Below are 22,503 nucleotides of genomic sequence, written 5' to 3' on the forward strand. Positions count from 1 at the left end.
AAATCTGACAAATCTTAAGAAAACTTTTTATAGAGTTTTAGAGCAGAAAACTGCTTTTAGAGTGATCTGTCAGTAAAAGTAAATTTCTGAAGTTTTATTACTGCTACCTGTTCTCAGGGACTAGATAAATCTTTAACAGAATTGGGGGCACGGAGAAGTTACCTTTAATTTGCTGAATGAAATAAGTTATTAAACTCTTTCTATTAAAAAAATAGCTGAACAATAATAACAAGTCAAGTCAGAGCCTTAAGTAGCATCTACAAGTCTATGCAGAGCCTTATGCTGCCTTACTTAGGCTCCTTTTAGTATGCAATTCAATAAACACCCATAAAAATATTAGTCTTCCTCCAAAGGAGAAAAAAAAAAAAAGAAAACCTTTGAGCCAGATTTGGCTACAGATGGCATAGAGCTGTGACCGGAGCAATTTTCAATTGTTTGATTACTCCTGGTTTCAGCTGGGGTGCAGTTAACTTCCTTCTCCGCAGCGGGTGCAGCTGTGCTGTGGCTGTGCTGTGCGAGCAATGCTGACAGCACACGGGTGGGTTTGGCTGTGCCCGGGTGGTGTCTATCCTCAGTCAGGGACTTCTCAGTGTCTCAGGCCCGGCCAGCGAGAGGGCTGGGGGGGCACGGGGAGCTGGGAGGGGACACAGCCGGGACAGCTGGCCCGGGCTGCCCGAAGGGATATTCCACACCATGGGGTGCGGTGCTGAGCATATATACTGGAGGAAGAAGGACGAAGGGGGGGGGGACATGTGGCACTATGGCGTTTGTCTTCCCAAGTAACCGTTACGCGTGATGAAGCCCGGCTGTCCTGGGGATGGCTGAGCACCTGCCTGCCCATGGGAAGCGGTGAATTAATTCCCCATTCTGCTTTTCTTGTGTGTGTGGCTTTTGCTTTACTTACTAAATTGTTCTTATCTCAGCCCTTGAGTTTTACACTTCTTTCCGATTCTCCTCCCCAGCCCTCTGGGTGAGGGGGAGGGACTGAGCAGCTGCCTGGGGCTTGGTTGCCGGCCGGGGTTAAACCATGACAACTGCCAAGTTCTGCAAAATGCCTGTTCAATCCTTGTAAATGAATAGAAGTTCATAGATTCCATAATCTTCTCTTCTTGATTTCTTTTTTATAATGGAAGGCTTTGATGTGATTCAAAACCTAGACAAGTTAAGCAGAGGTCCTGTCACTCTTGGACTATTTTCTAACTAAAACACTACTTTACATTTAACATCAGTTCAGGAATAGATTTGTTTTTAGCCTTGTGAAATAACATTACTATTCAGTTACAGAAAGAATTTCACATGTATCTAGAAATGTATAAATATATATTTGTAAATGTTAGCAAAGGTAAGATACAGTCAGTGAAAGAATGTATACTGCAATAGCTATGTGGCAATTGGAAAGCTGTGCATTCAAATACAGTTTATCATTACAACTACTTTTTTTTAATGTTGATAATGGCAAGTGTGGCAGAAGTAAGATACTTTAGGGAATATCAACAAGTTGAAAAATAAATTCTTAAATAGATAAGAACATTATCAGTAGCTTTTAAAGAATAATTATTTTTTTATTGTTTTGTGGGCTTTTTCTGCATTACAGTCAGCCTGGACCTGTCTTTGCTCAGTAAGACTAAATGTCACAGGTATGTTACATTTCTCAGTGAATTATTTTAAATGTCATCATGTAATCACAGAACGGTTGGGGCTGGAAGGGACCTCTGGAGACCATCTAGCCCAAGCCCCTGCTAAAAGAGGTTCACCCAGAGCAGGATGCAAAGGACCATGTCCAGGCAGATTTACAATGTCTCCAGAGATGGAGATTCCACAACCTCTCTGGGCAGCCTGTTCCAGGGCTCTGGCACCCTCAAGATAAAGTTTTTCCTCACATTCAGAAGGAACTTCTTGTGTTGCAGTTTGTGCCCGTTGCCCCTTGTCCTGTCGCTGGGCACCACTGAAAAGAGCCTGGCCCCGTCCCCCTGACGCCCACCCTTAAGGTGTTTGTGTGCATTGGTAAGATCCCCTCTCAGTCTGCTCTGCTCCAGGCCAAACAGCCCAGCTCCCTCAGCCTCTCCTCATCAGGGAGATGCTCCAGTCCCCTCATCACCTTCGTAGCCCTCCGCTGGGCCCTCTCCAGTAGTTCCCTGTCTCTCCTGAACTGGGGAGCCCAGCACTGGGCACAGCACTCCAGATGTGCCCCACCAGGGCAGAGCAGAGGGGGAGGATCACCTCCCTCGGCCTGCTGGCCACGCTTCTCCTGATGCCCCCCAGGATCCCACCGGCCTTCGTGGCCACCAGGGCACACTGCTGGCCCACGGGCACCTTGCTGCCCACCAGCACTCCCAGGTCCTTCTCCGCAGAGCTGCCTTCCAGCAGGTCACCCCAGCCTGTGCTGGTGCCTGGGGCTGTCCCTCCCCAGGGGCAGGACCCTGCACTTGCCTTTGTTGAGCTCCATGAGGTCCCTCTGCCCCAGCTCTCCTGACCAGGTCTCCCTGAATGGCAGCGCAGCCTCTGGTGCATCAGCCGCTCCTCCCGGTTCTGCACCATCAGCAACGTGCTGAGGGGACACCCTGCCCCTTCACCCAGGTCACTGGTGAACAAGCTGAACAGGACTGGGCCCAGCACTGACCCCTGGGGAACACCGTGAGCCACAGGCCTCCAGCCAGGCTCTGCAGCGCTGATCACAACCCTCTGAGCTCTGCCACCAGCCAGTTCTCAGTCCACCCCCCATCCACTCACCTGACCCACACTGCCTGAGCTCACCTGTGAGGGAGTCACGGGAGACAGTGTCAAAAGCCTTGCTGAGGTCACGGTAAACAATATATACTTCTCTCCCCTCATCTAGGGGACAGCCAGTCATTCCATCACTCAAGGCTGTTAGGTTGGTCAGGCAGGATTTTCTTTTGGTGAATCCATGTTGACTGCTCCTAATAACCTTCTTTTCCTCCACTGGCCTGTGGTTTCCTGGGTGCTCCCTCTTGCCCTTTGTGAAGAATGGAGTGACATTGGCTTTCCTCTCATCCTTGGGCACCTCTCCTGTCCTGCGGGACCTTTCAAAGATGAGGGAGAGCGGCTCAGCAATAACACCTGCCAGCTCCCTCGGCACTTGGGGGTGCATCCCACCAAGGCCCCTCGATTTGTGGGTATCAGGTTTGCTTAAGTGACCTCTAATATGATCCTCAACCAAGGGAAAATCTTCCTTTCTCCAGACTTCCTTTCTTGCCTCCAGGGCCTGGGAAACCAGAGGGCTGGCCTGGGCAATGAAGGCTGAAGCAAAGAAGGCACTCAGTAACTCCACCTTCTCTGTGTCCTTCCTCACCAGGGCACCCACCCCATTCAGCAGCAGGCCCACATTTTCCCCAGTCATCCTTTTCCTACTGATGTACTTGAAGAAGCCCTTCTTGTCCTTGACATCCCTCACTAGATTTAATTCTGAATAGACCTTAGCCTTCCTCGTTGCCTCCCTACATGTTCTGACAACATCCTTGTATTCCTCCTAAGTGGCCTGTCCCTATTTCCACAATTCATAAACTCCTTTCTTCTGTTTTTTGTTTTTTTTTTTTTTTTTTTTGCCAGAAGCAAATTGCTCATCCATGCAGGCCTCCTGCCCACCTTGCTTGATTTCATACTCATAGGGATGCACAAATCTTGAGCCTGGAGGAAGAGATGCTTGAATATTAGCCAGTTTTCTTGGACCACCGTACTTTCTAGACCCCTGATCCAAGCAGGTCCTGGAAGAGACCAAAGTTGGCTCTCCTGAAGTCCACAGCTGCAGTCCTACTTATTGCCCTGCTTCCTTCACGCAGGATCCTGAACTCCACCCTCTCATGGTCACTGCAGCCAAGGCTGCCCCCAGCCTTCACATCCCCAATCAGTCCTTCTGTGTTTGTGAGTACAAGGTCCAGGAGCACACCTTGCCTTCTTGGTTTCTCCACCATCTGCACCACAAAGTTATCATCAATGCCCTGCTGGAACCTCCTGGGCTGTGTGTTCCCAGCTCTGCTGTCTTTCCAGCAGGTATCGGGTGGCTGAAGTCCCCCATGAGAACCAGGGCCTGCGACTGTGAGGCTACCTGCAACTGTCTGTAGAAGGGCTCATCAAGCTCCTCTCCCTGATCAGGTGGCCTGCAGCAAACACCCACAACGGTGTCCCCCGTGCTGGCCTGCCCCTTAATGCTTTACCCATAAGCTCTCGACTCGCTCTGCATCCACCCCCAGGCAGAGCTCGATACATTCCAGCTGCTCCCTCACATGAGGAGCAATTCCACCACCTCACCCCGCTGGCCTGTCTTTCCTAAAAGGTACATAGCCAGCCATGGCAGAGTTCCAGTCGTGCGAGCTGTCCCAGCGTGTCCCTGTAATTGCAACGAGATCATGGCCCTGCGACCACACACAGATCTCTGGTTCTTCCAGTTTATTCCCCAGGCTGTGTGCGCTGGGGTACAGGCAGTGCAGAGAGGTAATCCAGCACGCGGGTTTCCCAGGAGGGATGCAAGAAGATCCAGCATAGCCATGCCCACGCTTGAGGTGTCTGGCCTTCTGGTACTAATTTTAGGAGCTGGGGAACATATATCTTACAGCTTGCTTATGATTAAAATAAAACAAACAAAAGCAAACTATTTACCCATGACAGCTGGCACACTTGCTCAAGGTCTCAGCAGAATTAAAGGTTATGGAATCCAAATGATATTTCCCACTCTTACCATTGCACTGGTCATTACTGCAGTGATTTATCAATGACACTTTAATTCTTTTAGCACAATCTGTCTGTATGCATACAGTTCTTTAAATAATTCTCATGCATTTACCAGTTAATATAAAACTGGTCCTCAAACATAAGATAAGAGCTTTGTTAATATATTTACGTTTATGCAATGCCTAAGCAGACAAAGAACGATATCTCAGTTTAAACATTTCTCCCTTAGCGAGGCAACAATACAGCTATTCCTGCAGAAGAAGCTTCGCTGGTCCAATGTTTTAATCCTGCTTCACAGGGCAAAGTGTAGTTGAAAGCCTGGCTGTCAATTCCCAGCACAGCTTTGTGGGAACAATGCCTGCTCCACCTCACTTTTATGCTGTTATATTCTTCAGCAAAAATATTCTGTTTCCTTAAAACATTGTTATGCACATATCCTATTGGCAATACTGTGGGTTTTTTCTTCGTATGGGAGGTGGGGAAGCCCAGAGGTACAGCAGGACAGAGTCTACGCCAACTAAAGAGAAATTGAATGCACCAGATTTACCAAGATAAGCCTGAATATTCCTATTGAGATATGCTTTTTTTAGGTATTCATCACTGACATGTTAAATTGGAGCGCTGGTACCTTTCTATTAGTAATAATGGACAATGGTCTGATCTGAACTGAGCGATGTCCTTAAAATGGAGCCCATGGGAGAGAATGTTAAAGCTGTAAATGCAAATGATGTTGAGAGCAAGAGTTAAACGCTTGGAAACATCTCTGGATACAGTAAAAAAGGAATTGGAATAGATGTGATGCAGAAGTGGCTGCTTCATGAATATAGACAGCTTATTTTCTCCAAAATCCTTTCTCCACCTTCTACTCAAAATGATAGCTGTATGTACTTTCTTGTTTGAACTTGGACATTTATTTTCATTATAACATGGTACTTGATAGCAGTCAAAAATGAGACATGTTTTGCAGACATGTTTGCTAAGTAGTTAAGGTTACACTGTAAAACTGAGTAGGAAGGACTGATCTTTAGTACTTAAAGAGATCTTGCATCTTGCAGCGCAAAAGACTTAAGTGTCAAGAGTGCTCTATTGATCAAACTATCAGCAGGCTTACAGCACAGCAGCCACTTGACAATAGAGAAAAAAATTACTTCTGTCCAGGTAATGTAAAACCCTTCAGCGGGTTTTCATTCTTCCTAGAAGTATACCTATAGTCTTGCTCTGGCAGAAGATAATAAGAACTGCTATGAATAAACTTACTGTCATTCGCAATTATGCTCTGTGCGGACTATTAAACAGCAGACAGCATGCTGGCAGAAGCCAGTCTCCTACATCCTGATAACCTGACTAAACTGTGTAAGAATTAAAGGCTGGCCATTAAACCTAAATGACTGACAGGTATCCATGCTAGTTCCACCACGTGTTAATCAGTGTGCCATTTTGCGCCAGGACATAAATGCAGCAGCTCGTTTGCTGGGGCTCTCTTTGGAGTCCCAGTTGCCCAGCTGTGACTGCTGCACAGATCCGCTTTCAGCTTTTCTCGTGTGTTCCCCACAGTCTGTCCCAGGACCTGCCTTGCAGTACTACACTAGTACGGTTACTGGTAGTTGAACTGGGTGCTGGGCATGCTCCTACCTTGCCTTGGCTTTGGCTTTTACTTCTTGGCCTTGGTCTTTTGTGATTACAGTCCTTACTTCTAGTCCTTGTATTTGTCCTGGTCAGAGCAATTGCTGTGACAGTCCATGCTTGCTTATGATCTTTTAACATCTACTGCATACGCTGATAATCTTGCATATTAATACTCCCACTTTTTAAGTAATATTTTCTAGATAATTCTAGTTCAAGTAAAAAATGAAAGTATTTTCTTTGTTCTGAGACATGTAGCTGTCAAATTTTCCAAAGCAGTTATTCCTTTTCATATTGCATAATTTCATGTTCTGTGAAACCATCATTTTAAATCTTACCTTGTCCATGTAGCAAAATATTGGCATACCTCAGATTGTTTGACACCCACAAGGAAACTGAACACCTTACCATCAGCCTTGGAGCTAGAATGTCCTCTGGGCCTCACAAGTGTTATAAAATGCAACCATGCTGCAACGGCAGGACTATCCTAAGCATAAGGCATTTTTAGCCTTCCTTCATCTTCCAAAGATACAGGCCACAACCTATGCTGGGTCAGGTGATAGTTAAATGTTACTCTGAAAATGATGGTTGTCTTTCCTGATGCTGTCATTCTGCAAACAGAAAAGTACCTCTCACCCTCTCAATATATACGAGATAATTTCACTGATCAATACAGCATTCATGTTACGAGCAGCAAGACATGTTAAGAAAGATAAATGGCACTAAAAAGAATGGAAACAGACAGATTTCTTGGAATTTTGCCCAAGTACTCTGGCATATTTTGTGGAGCTATGCTATACATTATACCAAGCCTAAAATATAGAGAAAGAACAACGCACAGGATACTGCATCACATGCTCTTCTATGAGACACAAGGAGGCCCTAGCCCAAAGCTATATATATTTTGCTATAGTCTTTTTCTACCAGGGCTACATGAATCTGGGAAAGGCAGCCAGCTTTGATTACATTCTATTAGAAGAACTGTTCTGGCTTCATTCTGTCTGCTGGTAAAACCTCCTAGACAGTAGACAAGCATTTCTTAGGCTGAAGTGCATGATCCAAGCAGCCCTGGAAAACGAACCTCTCTGGGAAAAAGAACGTAATTCTTCAATATTCTTGCCATTTTTCACCAGCATTAAAAATCTGTTGACAGAAGGGAAAAGATGAGACTATTAGAATATTGATACATTTCCTCCATATTTTCATGTGCTTTGCAACTTTCATTCTGGTAGTATGACAGCTAAATCATGCTATCTGATGAACCTAAACAGGTTGTGAGTTTATCTTAATAAAAATACTTCTGTTAAAAGCAAACCTATTTATCTAATTACTCAATGCCTAAAGAAGTTTCCAAGGAGGAATGCATTAACATAACTATCTTTCTAAAAAGTTGCTGTTTTGAATCAGCAAAAGTGTCATTTGAGGAAATTGATATAGTAAGAAAGTATGTACTCGTATTTAAGGTTTGGAGAGGCTGTAGAAACACAGGACCGTATCACATTTGTGTTCAAAGACTAAGCAGAATCCAGTATGCCTGTACCTCCACTGCAGCAGAATAATTCGCTATTGATACTAGACTTCGGTGCCTCTGAATTCTGAAAACAAAGCTGTGCTTCAAAAAGTCAGCAGAAATGGCAATGTCTTGCAATTCAAGCTTTTGGATGTTATCCAACGCATTCACTTTACAACATGATAAATATTATCTTAGCGTACTGCATTGACCTGTGTTACTTTTGTATTTTTCGTAGCTCGTGCTTAATGAATTGCCTTTATCTTGCCCATCTGTTTTCTTTTTTTGTTCAGTTATCAAGTGCCATTTACCATGAGCGCAGGTAATAAAGTAAGGCCCATTCAGTACTCTCTAAACAAGCTGGACTTCCACAGAGATGTGAAAGAGAGGTGTAACCTTTCATCAGATTTCACAGGTCTGAACTAAATAATACATGTGTTTGAGTAGCTGTTAGGCTCAACATAGAAAACTGCTACTCGCCTCCTGTTTTGATCATGTCCACTGAATAATGAAATGAAAACAAGAAAGGATTTAGCTATGGTTTTCTTTAAAATACATTCTTGCTAACAATACTTTTAGTATGGCTTATGCTGAATGTATTTTCTTCACACTGAATTTATTATGGGTAACATAAATTAGTACTTATTATATGAATGTAAACAGTGCTATGATTTTTTTCTTGTTTTTATGAATGGTACTATCATTTTGTCTAATACCTCATGCATTTATGGAATAAAGCACTCATTTTTTGAAAAAAATGACATCACATATTAAATCTAAACACTCATGATTTAGAAATAATCTAGAACATCAGACTGGATACTAAAAGTATAAATTTCTTTAATTTTACTACAGTAAGCCTCTTGTGTATACCATTACTGGCAATGCTGGCTGTGGTAATTTGGTCATCTTGAGTCACTCAGACCATTCCAAGGGTTCTTTTCCACAGCAGTCCTAAGAGGACATGATCAGCAACTTGCTCATGCAGATCCCCTACAGAAATTAGCATAACAAAAGATAAAAGAAAATGTTTTGATTTTTTTTTCCCCTCTTAGAAGTCAGTTCTGTCAAATTATCTTCATCACGACATGTTTTTTCCAGGGTCTGGTTCAAAATCCAAACAAGAGCATGGGAATTTTTCAGAGGAAATTTTTTCAGACCTGTATTCCATTTGTTGCCTAATTCTCTTCTCTCTTTATCTGTGCCCTATTTTAGCACTAAAGAAGCTACGAGTTATATAGGCCAAGACAGACATCTATCATGTATCTAATAAGAGTTTCAGTTCTGTTAGGCCTATTCTTTCCTAATAGGAAAAACAAGTACTGTTTAAAGCTAGTGGAAGAATGATGGAACAGCGCTTATTGAACAGTAAGAGATACATACAATTAGGATAGATCCGATTAGGTGTGCATGAATGGTGATGCTTGACACTTTCTTTTCACTATCAGGGGATTAATCTAGTTTCTGTGGGGTATAGCAAAAGCAATAGTTGTTATACCTATAGTTGTCATAAATGTTTTAAGGCTATGAAGTGTAGAGAAGACAACAAAATACACTTAAACCTTTATTAAACCCTAACCTTACCAAAACATCAATATATCCTAGAAGTTATTAAAAATTGATTAGGCTTACGATGAATCTCTCATATATGAGGCTTCCTATTCAGTGGAGGAAAAAACAGTGTGCAGGAAGGAAGGTGCCTTGGAGAGGCAGAATGCCTATTTCTCCCTCTTCCCTGGAGGCTTGGTGCCTCTCCATCCAGAACCTGTGCTCAGATTTAACCTTCATTTTATTTATGCTTTGTGCTTACTTTCCCCCCATTTATATGCAGATCTCGTTCTAAAACTGTGAGTTTCAGATTATTTTAAAATAGCCTTAGTTAATCCACTCTGTATTTTCACAAATGCAATAGCAATCTAAAGTATGCTGACATAATGTATTAAGTCTGAGGCTTTTGTATTACTAGCCTTCAGTTTATTCATAGAGCTGGTTTATATCTCTTGATATCATCCCATATCAGATTTGGTTTATCTTGCCTTTTCCCCTGGACATGTCCAGTACTTTTAGGAATATTTCCAAGAAGGTGAATGCCGCAGTCTACGGTAATAAACTTTTTTTTTTTTTTCTGGCATTGATTTGGCATATTTCTAGTAATCTTTCTAAATAATTCACTGGCATAGTTCAGCAACTTCCAGGGAACATTTCCTTTCAATATTCCTGATGAGACCATACTATTTTTGCATTTTTGATCTACACTGTCTTCTGTCCCCCACATTCCGTCATTTCACACCAGGCAGGCTGTGCTTCAGCAGCTTGGTATTTACAGTCCACTGCAAAGCAGTCATTTTCTCAAAGACAGATATGTCAACAGCTGTGGACTATGGAAGCACATGGGAAGATAAGTCCTTTGTGTTCCTGAGAAGCTGGGCCAGGGTCAAGGCTATTCAGGTCTGTCTAATTCCCCATTTACTGGGCAGTTTCCAGATGAGTGGGACTGGTAGAGTTTCAGGGCATGCATAGACATACTAAAGAAAATCAAGAGGGCCTACGTCAACGTCCAGGGTCAGGACTGCACACCCATTTCAGCTCAGTGTCAATATCTGCATTGAGCCGTGCCAAACTAAATCCTTAGACAAAGGTACTGCGGAGTCTCCCAAATGATGAGAAAGATCTGGAAATCAAAGGACTGCACCTTAGGAGTCTCTTCTACTCCAAGGTACTATCTTCCACTGAGATCACATCAGCAATGGATGGAGGAACTGTTGCTGCCCATCATTGCTAGTACCCCCAGACCCAGAGGTGAATTCCAGTGCAGGGGCTCCTCTGATCAATGAGAACTGGGTCTTCAGAAATGAGAGTCTGAGAGCTCCTCTGCTCCTTGCCTCCCACAGCAACTGCAGGAGGCAGAAGCACCAGCTGCTGAGAGTTACCTTCTTAGCTGCCGGCTAGACCACACTGCAGGGTCCTGCCACCGCATCTCACCTAGTGCAGTCAAAGAAAACGGAACCACACATACTTGTCTGCCAAACAAGAATGACTCTGGCAAGCATTTTTATATGGCGATGCATGTGCGCACATACTAAATCTTCAGTCCTCCTCTGCTCTGCACCCTCCCAGTAGACAACATGGTAGCAGTCTTGGAAAGTGATACTGGATAGCACAAGATCCTTCACTCACATGTATTTCTGAAAACAACACAGAGCTGATAGGTTAAAAAATAAAAGGATTGATCTGATTTATATGGCACATGGACATGTATTCAGTGCAGTAGTTTTCTCTTCACTGTGGCCCCCTTTCACTGCTCAAGCCATTTTTCTTAGCCCAGGCTCAAGGGTACTATATACAAAACCAGCAGCCTTCTCCTCAGCCCAAAGCTGCTTATCACATCCCCAACATCTTCCCCATCTTCCAGACAACCCTATCCATGCCTGATGGCCCAGCATGCCAGTAAGGGAGCGTCCATGCCTGACCCAGTACTGTAGAACAATGTGGTCACCATGTAGCTCCTTAGCCATGACAGGGCCTGGATGCATGAGAAGTAGACACACACATCCCAGGAAGGACTTCTTCCAGTATCTACATTTAAGGCTTTCCTTGGATCCTAGTCTTCTAGTAGAACATGTTCATGGCAGCTAACATGGCACCCCACAACTCAGGTGAGGTGTGTTGGTATATTTTTGCAGTCTCACAGGTAGGGCAACAACAGGAACAGCATACAGTGACTGGAGCAACCCAGCCACAGCTGGGTTAATGTACCCCACCATATCTCTTACTCCTGGATCTACATGGGCAGCAGCATGGCAGGTTGCTGCCTACCCACTGTGAATCTGCATGATGCTGAGCAACGGCCATGTGCTGTGTGATAGCTTCAGGCAGGCTGGATGATGCAAAGGGCAGCTAATAAGCTAGCATACTCAGGTTTTTCTAAAAAACATATTCTGCTTTGCAGCCGTCCTTTAGCAGCACCAGCCAGATGACTGAGTCACTACAATACAAAACAGGCTCAGCAATGAGCACTGGGAGCCTCTCATGGCTCCACTCATTCTCTTCCTAGCCCCCTTGCCCACGCCTCTCTGCCTCTCTTCCTACAGTCTTGGCAGCAGCCTGTACGCAAGAGGCACATGTCGATCAGAAAGCATGGCCCAGAATAGTTCCTCTGCTGGGAAATACTGAGATTTTTTTGGACCATCCCATCCTTACACTGACCTTACTAGAGTCAGTGCTGCTGCGTGCTTCTGAGGGATGCGATACAACTGGGCTTCTGCTATCAAGCACGGTGAGTGTAAGAAGACCAGCCTGAGTGTCCATCCAAAGCTGGTCATTCTTTGCTATTGAAGTTTTATCATTTGTAATTCAATATTTAGATTATTTTTATGCCATTTTCATTTATTTTCTGCTTTAAATTAGCATATTTTTTAACATTTGTCTATGAAAGAAAATAAAATAAAAAGGTCAAATATTTATTTAAATTTTACGGTAACATAATTTTTAAGGAAGTATAAAAATGAAAATGAGTAACCTCAATATGACCATCCGCTGAAATTGAACTTTTTATTTCACCAGCCAATTAAGTTGTTGTTTTTCAGATTAGAGATGGATGTTTGTTAATTGTTTTTGCTTACTGTTATTTTGCCCTTATTCTGTGGGAAAGTGGCACCAAACTCTCAATGTCAATTCTTCCAACTTTATACTAAACCTTACATTATCCTTGGAAAAGTATGTAATTTTCTTATTTTAAAAGTGATTTGAATTTCAAAATTGATCTCTGATCTGCCACCTTTTTTTAGTGTTCTAATAAATCTGTAAAGGTGCTTTCTCAACATTGTTCTCCCCTTTTCCTTGAAAATATAAAGCTGCCAATTCATTAAGGTCCAATAGTTACATCTCAATGCTTTCTGCACTGAACCCACGTGCAGATCCATTCTATACACGTTCACCTGTTTGTCTTATTTTCGTAGGCAATTCATCAGGCCTGTTCCCACATATCCAAAACCTGTGATGGGCCACCATGTAACCAGCCTGGATTGTTTAGCCAAGTTGTGCATTGAAGCAAAATCTTAAGTTATGAAAGAAGACTTCACCTGGATTTATATGACTCGGAACACCTGCCACAACAAATCTGTGTTCTCATCTCCTATGTTTATCGAATAATCATCAACGTGCATGGCAAAGCTAACCAAACCAAAATGTTTCCTGAACATGGCAGATGAAAGAGCCTGCAAAAATTCACCCCGTTGCCTCTCCCTTACTTCTTCTTTCCCTTTACGTCTGTCACTACTGCAAATTCCTCCATCTCCACCAGCCACACAGATAGTGCCAGGCTGCTCCTCAGGGCCGGGGGATGCTCCCCTCGGGGCCAGCAGGGAGCAAGGCAGGCCACCAGGGCAGCCAGCAGCAGCCTCAGCCCAGAGCACCAGGCACCTCCATGGGTGCAGAAATTCCCACAGTTTCAGCAGAACTGGTTGGGTTATAAATGTTACTCTCTGCTCTGAGGATAAAAAGCAATTTTCATGAATTTTCTGCATGAAGCAGCAGAGTTAAAAGCTTTGTGTGCTCCTGTCCTACAGAGTTATAGCCAATTCCCTTAGTTAGAGCAGGTGTGCTGGGTCAGTTATTTCAGGATCGGGTCACAGAATGCACTAGTGCTATACACTTTCACCAAAAGCTGCTTGCCTCCAGTTTGCTGTCCAGCATCAGAAACAACAAATAAAATGTGGCAGGTACATTTTTATCTATCTTTATCACTAAATTTTGGAGCAGCCAAATACACAAATTAAACCTCTGTGAGAATCTGAGTGTGCATTAGCTATAGTATACTTCAGTTAGGAAATGGGACTTGCTTGGACTTCATATAATGTGTCTTTAAACCTTTTTTAGGCTTATGTTGTCAATACTATTCATGTTTTACAGCACAGAGGGAGCAATAGCTGGAAGTAAACTCTTTCTATCTTGGCCAAACAAACGGCAACTGCCGTGGAATGGCATGAAGTACATTGGAGAAGCCTGACCACACAAACACAGAGTAAACACAAAGATAACAAAGGAAAACATCTTGGATTTTTTTTTTCTTTTAGAAAAGATTAATTTGGGTTTTCTCCTATATTTCTCCAAAGAATAACTTGTTTTCTTCTTTGACTATTTTTAAAACATTTCACTGCCTTTAAATAAACCAAAATATTTTAGTGTCTTCCATTAACACCAGAAACAAATTAAAAAGACTTACTTTATATTCTTGATTTAATTGAAATACGGCAGGGTTGAATTCAGATTATTTAAAAGAATTAATCACTTCCAATATTTTTAAATTTTGGCCTGGTTAAAAAACCAGAAAGCAGAAAGCAGAAAGACTTGAAGGCATTGTTTTAATGAAACTAAGCTTGTATTTCTATTTGTTTAAATCCCTGCCACTCTTCCAATTAAATTAAGAAGTACTGATTGACATAGAACATTTCTCATATTTAAAAATATCCAAGTTAGACAATATTAAAATGTTTTCTTGGATGAGTGGTGAGGAGATACGAAGGACAGACTGAACATTTCTTTCACAGATGGAAAGAAATGGCTCAGCTGTTCTGTTTTACTTAACAATTTAAATATGACTTGTCAGCGGCCCAGCACGAACACTAATACTTGGCTCCCTTGTGCTAAAGAAGGTCTGGTTTTTTTATCAGGGAGTGCAACGTTGCCACGCATTCTCTGACACTGTACAACACTCATTTCATTTGTGCACACAGACTCTTGCACAGGGAAGCTGGAGAAGGGGCTGGGAGTGCAGTTCTCCTCTATGGCCTGGGGCAGTGGAATGAGTTTCTACAGGCAGCAGCATCTCCCACACCCTGCTCCTGGCTGCAGTCTCCCTCCTCTGGACTGGCCTGCTGCCAGCTCTAGCACTCATCAGCCCTGTGTGATGCCAATTCTGTTACCTAAACTGACAGAAAACAAACCTAACAGTGAATTGAATACCTTCCCACCTGGCTGGTGAGTTGAGTCTGCAAGAGGGACCAGAGCCCAAGCAAGGCAGAGAGGGAGAACCTGTGGCTGGGAAGATGGACATGGGATGCAAGGGCAGGACGAGGCAGAGGAAGCAGGATCTCCTCTTCTTAGATTGTTTCAACTGTTGTGTAACTCCACCCTGGGACACAGAACACTGGCTGCAAGGCAGCAGCATTTCTTCATGTTTGCTAAACAAATGAGTTATCCTCAGACCTTCTTTGTCATTGAAAGTTACACATATGAATCAAATATTCTTTAATAGGTCATTTGTAGCTGACACAGGTACTTGTGAATGGCAAAGTGAGACATGCTTCATGATTAGGACTCTGAAAAGTTACAATATAAATAATAATTGTGGTGGGCACAGTGGATTTCTTTTACATCACTGCCAAACACACAGCTTGCAGAGTCAGGACTGGCTCAGAAATTACGATGAGCAAACTAGAATTTTCTTTCCTTTTGCTAGATCCAGCTATTTAATCATCTTTGAAGGATCAAGCCCTTTATGCTGTTTTGAGAGCAAACCAATCTCTTGGCACCGTTGGAAGAGATTGCACAGTTTCAAATGAATCTGCAAATTGCTTCAATTGGTAAAAAAAAAAACAAAACCCAATGGATAACTAAGCGCTTAGATCTGATGTTTTCTTTTCATACATTGTTGTCAGTCTCATTTGTGAAAGAGGATTTTGACCTATGTTCCTCATTTGTTTTCAGAAGAACTGAAGAGACTTGAAAGTAAGCGTGTAAAATTGTCTGTTTATTCCAGATTCTGAAACTTGTATTATTTTAGCCCAAAGAAACTATGATTGTTTCTAGTGCTTTGTTTCATTATCTTACACTTCTCCATACTAATGGGCATGAGCTACTTTATCAGCCTCCAAGCCTTATCCAACCTGATAATTTTCAACCGGTTGGCTCTCTCCTCTATTTAGTGGTCCCGCCCAATTTAGCGTTATCAGCAAATTTAGGCACTTTTGAAATCACATACTCCCTTCAAGGTCATTTATGTCCACAAAGAAACCTGCAATAAAAGAATACTAATAAGATAGAATAAAAGCAATGAAATTCACTTACAGCTGAAATGTACCTTGTATGTCCTACAAAACAGGGGTACAATGCAGTGCTTTATAAAGCTGATCTGGTGGCACTTTGGTGGTTAATTTAAAGAGGCGTATGGTACATTTCAGTCTTGTTTGTGATTTTCCTTCCTCTTATTGCTTTTTTTCATGACCTTTAACCTAGCCTTAGTAAAGCAATAATAAATTAATGTCATTTCCTGGCTGATTTTGAAGCAAGAACGCCTTTGGAAAGCCACCTTTTCGTAACAGCACACCACAGGGAGAACCCAATTATATAACTTGTGTATAATGACATCAAAAGCTTCAATTTTTTAAAAAAACTTACTGTATCCACCTCCTCAATACAGTTCTTTCTCTTTCTTGTATGGTAGACCTGAAAGGGGAAAGGAGTGGAAATTAGCCAAGTTTCAGGGAGAAAAGGTCAAAACCAAAGGACAATCAGGGAGATACATGTTATTAAAGATGGATATCTCCACCTACTCCATGGTGTGCCACCATGTACAGGGAGCATCTTGAATAATGGTTCCCAAATTGAGCTAGGTTTCTATGGAAAAAGAAGTTTTCTACGCAGGGAACAGATGCCCAGAGAAACAGATAACATCTCACTCCTGAAGTGACTGGCCTGTTTGAGCTGTAGATGTCTTATGTGGTGTAAGCACTTAAAAAAATAGGTTTTGTGTTGAAAAATTATTCACTGAGAATAAATTTTACACCTAAATATCTGCTTTTAAAAGTAGCTTTTGGCAGAATTTCTTTTAGAACTGATGTCAACACACACACACACACAGACACAGCCCCCGAATTTAACTGTCCAGCTTTTAACTCTTGGAATTATTTTACCTGTTATTGATAGTGAAAATGAACTAAACACATTGCTTCTTGTCTACCACATCTTTTTCCAAATTATTACTTGCTTGCTAGCATTCCCTTCCTTTTCCATCTGTCTGCGAGCACGGGGACCCTCAGTCCCATACCTTAGCAGCAGCAGGGGTGTCCAGGCTGGGCAAAAGGGGTTTTCTGCAGACTTCTGCTGCCATCCTGCTCGGTGGCCTCCAGCAGCTTCCTTCACTTCTCCTCAGTGACAGTTTCTCCCCAAGCCACCGCAGGGGTAACTGCCCTCACCACAAAGTGCCTTGAGATCAGTCGGTGAGACACATAAGCACTGGGTGTTCCTGTCGGAAGGAACAAATCAGAGCAAGTGATTCACACTTAATGGTGTCTCCCTGTCCTGAACTGTTTATTTCACGTTGCTGGCAGGCAGCAGGTGCACCCGCCAGCGCTCCCCATTTCCCTCCCACGTGCAGTGCTGTACAGCCACCATGCAGCCCTGGGCAGGCTCTGTGCCCCCTTACGTGTCGGGCAGCCTGTGCCCATTCCCAGTGTGGTCAGAGTCCAGCCGCCCTCTGAAGTGCCTTTCAGACACGCACAGGACAACTACCAGAGCTCTGCTGCCTGCCTGAACTGCAACTCCAGTCTGCTGGACAGCCTCAAAGTTGCTGTCCACAAATACTGTGGACCTTTCTTTCACTGTGCATCCTCTTTAATTCAGTTTGTTCTACCTTCCTGTGTTGCATCCTGACTATTCTTGAATATGATGCTGTTCTTAAGCATGGAACCAAACAGTTTAATGAAATATGGATAGCCTTTTTTTCACTAACTCAGCAAGAAAATTAAAGATTTCAAGCACAACAGTGAGACATCTTTTTCCCCTTTAGGATATCATAATGAATGTCTGTTAGCACATTACAGTGCTATATAACTTCCTGGTTTTCTGTTTCCCAAAAATTAAGATCACAGTGGACAGAAATTCCATGTGGTTGCAATCACTTGCTAATGAGAAGTTTGAAACCGTGTACTACTTTAGATGGTGAACCATGTTTTTTACATTTTTCCTAAAATCCCAGATAAACTTAAATTAGATTTCCTAAGCATTATAGCTATCTTTTCAGGAAATAAATACTTTTTTAAAATTATTATTTTTATGTTTCATATATATTTTAAAATTAGTTTCATTCTATTCCTTTTTCCATTCTGCAGTTGAATCCTAAAGTACACATGTAATAGCCATGTTTCAAAACAAATAAATAAATGAATGCATTCATCATAATGACCTTCCATCCCAGGACATTTTTAGCTTTGAATTTACCATGTTTCTCTTATGGCACAGGAACATCATGAAAAAATAGTAAGGGACTTAAACTTTGCAGATATTCCTCAGCAAAAGTGTACTCAGATATTACCGCTGTATAGCACATGGCTTAGACAGCTGGAATCTGTCTGCCTACCCTTCCTCCTTCCATACACTTAAAAAATATCTGATATTCATATTCTAATTCAACAACTGTTGCTTCAAGATAGTCACTAAATAGATGTGTAATAAACATTAACCTATGCAACATTCTCTCCTGTACTCTCCAGTTACTCAAATTATACATATCAATTTTTAAAATTATTCAGCTTGTTCTTAGGTGCAGTAATTTGTTGAATCAATTTAGATTTAATTTCCTATTACAGTCCTATAAATCCTTGATGTGCTCTTTTGCCTTAGTGATATTGGCTCTGTGGAAACAATTCAGGGGCTTTAGACATTTTTCAATATTCATCACTTTAAACATGATTAAAATTTTTCCCTCATATTCTTATTTGTGAGACCTTAAATTTAGGCAATAACACATTTAGGGCTCAGAATATTGCTTTCATTTCAAATATTGATGCAGCTCATTCAGGGACCTCAAACAAGTGAGAAAGCGTGAAACTCATTGTTCTCAGTATATTGCATGGCAGGCTTCTGTTGCTTTTGCATAATCAATTTTCTCTCACCATAAAAATAGTGAGAAAGCCATTTTTATAATGCTTTTAATTGTACAGTTGAATACTGTTAATCTTTCATCTTAATGGGTCACAATAAGAAGGAAGAGAACATTTTAATCCAAATACAATCTGTTTCCTGATCCCTTGAATTTCAGGCAGTTTGCTGTTCCCAAGAAAGCCCACACATTTCTCCTTTGGCTGGATGTCACTGTCCTGTGCAAGCTCTGTGAGGACGGAAATAGCAGTCTTTGCAGGCTGATAGAGTCCTAAGAGATGCAAGGATCAGGCTTGTGGATTCTGCCTCTCATAGCCGTAGTCTATAGATTCTGGCTGCACATATTCATAGAAGTATTTTAACAAATAGAAGATACGTTAACAAAGAAATGTGTGTTAACATGTAGAGACAGCTGTGGGAATGCTTGGAATTTTACCATATCATTGTGTGCGTATGCAGGAAGAGACATTAAACCACCAGAGCAGACTGTGCTGTCTAAATCATCTTCCCTCAGAAGACCATGAGCTAGATGGAGCCTTTTGTAGGTGGAATCCATCCCATAATTTACAATAGCGAATGCCTCCTCCTTTCTTCAGCAAGCCTGAGCCCTGACCCCTATATGCTTCAGTGCATGAAGCGAGAAAGCAGGAATGCATTCAGTCTGACCAGGATTGATTCTGCTAGGCTGCAGCTCGCCAATCATCTGAACCTTTAATTTGTTTTCTCATAAGTTCTTACTTTTCCTTTCCTGCTTCCTTTGAAGAACATGGAATATTGGTGATCTTAAAAAGTAGTTGTGTATGAATTCTCAAAAAAAAATATATCATCTTTTGAAAAGTCAGATACTGCTCCTGACTTTACAGACATGCAAAAATCTAATCAGCAGTTTTGACAGCTCAAGGAAGGTAAGACTTTTCCCTAATTATATCTTAAGTTTAACTGATCGGTAAAGACAAGCACTGATTGAAGAGCTTATAAAGAATTCATAAACTTATTAAGAAAGATTATTATAAGCTTCTTTTTTCGTTCTTCTTTTTCTAATTGAGCACTTAAAATCCTCTAAGTGCTGTATAAACAGTAGGTAAGTGATCTTCATTTACCGCACTTCCTTGAACTACATCACCCCACTTCATGGGCTTAGAAACTCAGAAGTCCTATCTACATGAAGACAGGGATTTTTGATACAGGTTTTTTTATTTCCATTTTGAAAACCAAGAAAGATTTATTTCAAACCACAAGCACATCTAAGTATTACAGATTTTTCTAATTGCTTTTGAACTCATGGAGATTTTTGTTCTGCAAAATAGTCTGCTGAACTGAGTTCAAGTTGAATGAAGGGGGACTTCTAGACATTCATTCTGTGTGTGTGAAAACTGAGTATATATTCTGTCCTTTAGTTTTTTACCTTTCAGCTGTGTGCAATCCCACTTCTTGTTTTATGACAGCTTGCTTCCTTTAAGTGCTTGTGATGCCAGAGCTTCAGCATCTCTAGGACCCTTGGTTCCTTCAGAGAATCCCAGTGGTTTGTGAGTTGTGACTTCTCTTTACAAAGTTGGGGCCTCTTCCTCAATGTGTCAGGTACACCCATGTGCCAATTATTTTTATTCTTTGACAACATTTCTGTTGATGCATCCCATATGAGTTATGCAGTTCAGATCTATGGCTTCCCAACTCTCTGCTGGAATCTTTTAAAAAGTTAGCATCACAGTAACTACTTTCCCATTCTCTGGTACACAGCCAATTTCAAGTAAGATACTACACTGCATGGCTGGTAATTCCTAGTGTCCCTATGGAACCTGATAGGTCAATACTATATGGTCCTAGCAATCTGTTATTGTTTGGTTTAGTCCAGTTTACCAACGTGTTCTGTAATCTCATGTACCAGCCCTCTCCCTATCACTAGTTTTGCATGTTTCTCAAGTTGTTTTTTGACCTGTGTTATGTTCCTATCCTGGACTTAAAAGAACTCGTGATTCTGTCTGTTTCGTGCACTTCAATACATCATTACATCTGCTTTTCAGGCATGCAGGCTTTCTTACAGGATTCCTAAAGGGTTTGGGTTTTGGTTTTGTAAGAAGTGGTAAATGTTTGCTCTGTGCCTCTGTTAGGATGGCTTTTAATTGTCTGTGTCACAAAGGTGTTTTTTTCTTCCTTGCTTAACAGACCTCATTTGTATGCAACTTTGAAATAAGCATGAGATTTTTTGCTTTTGTAGTTCCTGCAAAGAATATCAAGTGCCAGTGCCCTGTGATCACTGTGACTTTGTGCAGTAAAATTATGAACAAGGTCTTGCACGCAAGGCCAGCTGAGGTGCTGCTTGTCCTCCAACTGCTGCACAATGCAGTCGTTTATGCTATCTAAGGATTTGGTCTCAGCTTCACGACCTGATAGGATATCTGTTCAAACTATGTGGGGGTAATTGCAGTCTCCCATTACCATTGTGTTTCCTTGCCCTCTCATTCTTTGTGCTGTCATTCAGGGTTCAATCACCTATCAAGCTTATTGTCATGCCCTTATTTCCACTCTGGGCAGGTTTATCAAGACCTGTGAGATGGATTGATGCCATGTTGGTGGCTGCAGGGCTGATACCTAGGCACAGCTTAACAGGGGCTGTCAGGAGGTGTTTTCAGAGTACTGCTTGTTGTTAGAAATACTGCTTTGTGAAGAAAACGGCCTGATAAAGGAGAGGGTGTGTAGCATGGAGAAGGAATAACTTTTCTAGCCAGACTGTCAAGTACGTGCTGTGCTGCTGTCCTTGTGGTGTTGCAATTGACTGTTGTTAACAATTGAGACTGTTATTTTAAAAGGCACATCTGGTGACGCCCCCTCTTGTGCACTGGTTTTGGTTTAGTAGTTTCATATTACTACTTCATTACTAAATACATGCATGCAAATTCATATTACACCATTTGAGAACTAACCATATTTTAAAAAAATCCTTTAAGGACCTGATGGGGACACAGTTTCAGCTGTATTAGCACTGCCCTGCAGAGACATGCACCTCCATGGCTGCCGTGGTTGGCTAACCAAGCTTCATCTCACAGCAGGTTGGCCAAGTCAGCCCGGTTCAGAAAGGACCGCTTCTAATTTTTAGAGCTGAAGAATTAGCACACTCGATATACTAGTTAATCACTATAATACCTTTTGATGTATGACATACAGACTAAGAATGTGCCCAACATATCATGTGATACATGTTTTATAAAATGTTAATAAATTACTGTCTATAAAAAAATCTGGTTAGCTTGTTTGTTTTACATACATAAATATATATTGCCCACCTATAGCATGCATTAAAATCTAGTCATTGAATTTTTGTTAATGTTTATAAACTGTACTTCAGTTTGCCTGCACATACTAACTAAAGCCATGACTGATCATATAAAATTAAAAAGCTGAAAATAAGCCTAAATTAAAAATACTTAATGATTGATACAAAATAAGCATGAAATAGTTTCTGTAACTCAATTGAATTTCAGTATGATTTTTTTACACCGAAATTCAGCTATATTAAATAGAAACTTGAATAAGAACTTAGTCTTCTTCCCCTGTATCTGCTATATTTTCAGGTGTGAACAACATTTACTAATAAAAATTTCTGATTAACAATATCCATCAAATATACAGCTTGCATTGTTAGGTACAGATGCAGACATAGATACGGACATAGATATAGATATGGATATAGATAGATACATAAAGTAAAATCTCATCTTTTTATTTCTTAAAAATTGACTAATAAGATCATCAAGTACTACTGATGTTACTAATAAGATGCCATAGCCTTAGTTACAATCCACATACAC

At 41.6% G+C, this 22,503-nt stretch overlaps 1 long non-coding RNA gene across 1 annotated transcript; it reads right to left on the reverse strand.

The window, feature by feature from the left end:
* Nucleotides 1-15,270: 15,270 nt before the first annotated feature.
* Nucleotides 15,271-17,304, reverse strand: LOC114013619 (uncharacterized). Its single transcript, XR_008744881.1, has 3 exons — nucleotides 16,866-17,304; nucleotides 16,217-16,264; nucleotides 15,271-15,833 (listed from the first exon to the last, which is right to left on the reverse strand). It is a non-coding gene; the product is annotated as an uncharacterized LOC114013619 (long non-coding RNA).
* Between the last annotated feature and the right edge of the window lie 5,199 nt (nucleotides 17,305-22,503).

Source organism: Falco peregrinus, chromosome Z (assembly GCF_023634155.1).
Source record: "Falco peregrinus isolate bFalPer1 chromosome Z, bFalPer1.pri, whole genome shotgun sequence".
Lineage (NCBI taxonomy): Eukaryota > Metazoa > Chordata > Aves > Falconiformes > Falconidae > Falco > Falco peregrinus.